This window comes from Anguilla rostrata, chromosome 16 (genome assembly GCF_018555375.3).
Source record: "Anguilla rostrata isolate EN2019 chromosome 16, ASM1855537v3, whole genome shotgun sequence".
NCBI classification, from domain to species: domain Eukaryota; kingdom Metazoa; phylum Chordata; class Actinopteri; order Anguilliformes; family Anguillidae; genus Anguilla; species Anguilla rostrata.
The window spans coordinates 35,788,424-35,791,853 of record NC_057948.1 but is presented as its reverse complement, the minus strand read 5'-3'; the positions used below and the strand labels follow the sequence as shown (position 1 = coordinate 35,791,853).

General features: G+C 42.3%; 1 long non-coding RNA gene across 1 annotated transcript in view; it reads right to left on the bottom strand.

Annotated features, from left to right (window-relative positions):
* Positions 1–3,194, bottom strand: part of LOC135242697 (uncharacterized) — a 61,839-nt gene extending 58,645 nt beyond the window's left edge. The window contains exons 1-2 of the long non-coding RNA XR_010326427.1: positions 2,700–3,194; positions 2,498–2,552 (exon numbers count right to left, since the gene is read on the bottom strand). This is a non-coding gene — a long non-coding RNA (uncharacterized LOC135242697). The remainder of the gene's footprint in view (positions 1–2,497; positions 2,553–2,699) is intronic.
* Between the last annotated feature and the right edge of the window lie 236 nt (positions 3,195–3,430).

Genomic DNA, 3,430 nt, shown 5'->3' with positions numbered 1-3,430 from the left:
CCTGTGCGGGGGCCCTGTGTTTACAGAGCTGAAGGGTTTGCATGGTGTTCGGGGGCCCTGTGCTTACAGAGCTGAAGGGTTTGCATGGTGTTCGGGGGCCCTGTGCTTACAGAGCTGAAGGGTTTGCATAGTGTTCGGGGGCCCTGTGCTTACAGAGCTGAAGGGTTTGCATGGTGTTCGGGGGCCCTGTGCGGGGGCCCTGTGCTTACAGAGCTGAAGGGTTTGCAGGACTATATAAAGATGAGGTCCCGGTCCAATCTGGCGTCATCTCTGAATCTAAGACTTCTACACGTCAGCCCCGCCCAGCGCCCGCCTCACTGGGCAAACCTCGCTTCTCTGTCCTCTCTGCTTTGTTTAAGATACAAGATATACTTTATTGAACCCTGTGGGGTAATTTGTCCTCTGCATTTGACCCATCCTTAGTTACCTAGGAGCAGTGGGCAGCCACAGTGCAGCGCCCAGGGACCAGCTCCAGTTTTCAGGCAAGTGCCTTGGTCAAGGGCACGTGCAGGAGCGCACCTTTGCATGTATGTCTTTGAGTGTGGGAGGAAACCGGAGTACCCGGAGTAAACACACGCAAACTCCGCACAGAAAGGCCCCAAGCCGAGACTCGAACCCACGACCTTCTTGCTGTGAGACGACAGTGCTAACCACTATGCCACCGTGTCCCCCGTGTCCCCCCAGGGTGAAACCTAACACGGGGTAAAATGTAACACACACTTTTTACGTAGATGCATCCAGCTTGAACCATCTCTCCAAGGAACAGCGAGAGAGTTCAATAAATATTTTGGGAGATATAGCCTAAAGTCTGTTTTGGCTATATGCAAGTGAATTTTTATTATTTATTTATTTATTTATTTATTTATTTTTTTAATTTTTTTTTTTTTTTTACCGTAAGTGTTTTTTGGCTACTGTGTTGTGTGTGTATGTCAAGGAATCCAATGAAATCGTAATTGTCAACAGTCGTTTAGTGACCAACAGATTGCTTCCTGGGATTGCTAGCCCGGCAAAAGTGCAGACACCCCCCCCCCCCCGCGGGGTGTAACCCTGTTGTCAGTCGACTATAAATTAACCAACTGATTGGATTTGTAAAACTCAAACTGGATCTTAATACATTTATTTAACTCAACTTCAACTTTAGGCAACGTGGTGACGTGACATCGAGTGATACAGCTGTTTGGATCAAACAGACATTAGACGGGAACCAGAGAATAATGTACAGTCTTGGTATACATAGATCTCATAAAAAACACGTTTTCAACATACAAAAAGTTACTCACACATACAAGACCAGTCTAGGCCTGCCATTAAAAGTATTGATATCAAAAAAGTTATGGTACTACAAACAATATAGGCTATCTTGCCTCACCGAAATGAAATAAGATGTATTCCAAAGCAATGTTACCCAATATTTCCTCAATTCTTTCAAGTCACTTGGCCCTGTGTTTTGTAACCTTACCATTTCACAATGTCAAACTTTGTGTCAGATCAAAGAGTCAAATATTTCGAATTGCCTCATGGAACACATTGAAATTCATGTACAAAAGTGCTGCTGAGTAACTACAGGAAGCATATTTCTCCAGAAAACATGTTTATACTTGCTTCTGAACTGAATTTGAGTACATGTACAAGTTATTGTTTATTTGCTACGTACAATAAATATTGCATGTAAAATACATATTGTACATACATACATAGAGAACTTCTTTATCCCCATGGGGACATTTCCCTCGCAGCATGTTATATTCACATTTACGAACACACACTTATACCTGCCATCCCAATTTTCACCGACAAAGTGTAGGTAGGCCACAAAAAACATATTTGTAATCAAAAAATTAATTAAAGAGTGTTTGTATCATACAACATGTAATTGTATTGGATTTCCTTACTTTGTGTTAACTTTTAAAGCTATTAACACTGATGGGTGTACGCCATGCCATGTTAGTTTTTACCCCCAACCTCGGGGTTGAATGTAACATTTCACTCTTGGTACTTTCAGTCAGATTGCTAGTGAAGGGTATGTCCCAGAAATTTCATAGTGTTGTGTAATCATAGGGATGTAGGTTGTTTGTATTAAAAATGATTTGTCAGTCTCTAGTAATATTTTTAGAATTGAGCCAAAATATGAAAACTGTTAATTACTTCCCTGCTCTCCCCTATATGTACACCTTTCAAAGCTGAATCAGTGTATTTAATGGTATACACACACATGCCTTTAAAAGCTGAATCAGTGTATTTAATGGTATACACACACATATGCCTTTAAAAGCTGAATCAGCGTTTATTCGACGCGAGTATTTTGATTAGAAAAAGGAAAACATGTTTATCTGAGCACACTGTTCACACATTCAAAGCTTGGTATGTATAAATATGCGACACAGGTTATATGTGCCCCTCTCCCACACAGTTAGATTTCAGCTAAGCATGTTACAAGAAAACAACATCAAAGCAAGGATGAACAGTCTTAAAAGATAAAATCCCTTCTGTTTCTCACCTGAAGGGAAGAGGCTTTATTCCGGGAGTAAATTTAGTCCCCAAGAATATAGACTCTAAAAACAAAAAGAAAAGATCATTAAGAACATAGTCAAATATGCAAAAATCTTTGCCCCAAAATCTACATGTATATATATGTGTAGGAAAAATCTAAGCTAGAAGGAAATAAACACCACACAAATAAACTTCTGCAAACTGCATACTTAGCAACGTCTCCACTCTTTCACTTTAAGCCATTTATATCTTATATAGACCCTTCCTCCAAGCCAATCACATGTCTTTCATTACATCAGGGTCTACATCTGCATTCACACAGAGGACATATCAACATCATTGTGGTGTGGGGATGGCTGGTTTAAGCAGCCACACCTGTCCTGGGTCAAGCTAATTAGACCTGGCTAGTTGTCTAATTGGTTAGGAATTGGATAATTGGCCAGGCTGATTGGACCCAGGAACAGGGGTGGCTGCACCTGTGCGTAGTGAGGCAATCAGTGTGCACAGGTTAAATCTGCCATCCCCACCCACACAAAGGAGCCTCGGTCATGACTGTATTACATCTGCTCACTTTGGCTGTAACATCTTGCCAACCTTGTAAATAAATGTGGACTGGAACATCATCTCCCTGTGTCTCTGTGCTGGAGGGCCCCTTGGAAAGCCACTTCGGTGGCCTGTGGCAGGCTTGTTTGCCACAACATCCCCCCCCCCATTCTTTACCATTTGGTTTCTACTCTTCCTGTTAGCTTTCACCTCAGCTGTAACCTGCTCAACCCATTTTATTTGCTGTCTGCTACTTTACACCAGGCTGGCCAGTGGAGGATGGGCTCCCCCTCTATAGACGAGTTCCTCTCGAGATTTCTTCCCATTGGGGAGTTTCGTCTTGCCGCCATTTGAGGGTTTTCTCCCCACTGGGAGTTTTTTTACCTTGTGTACTTGC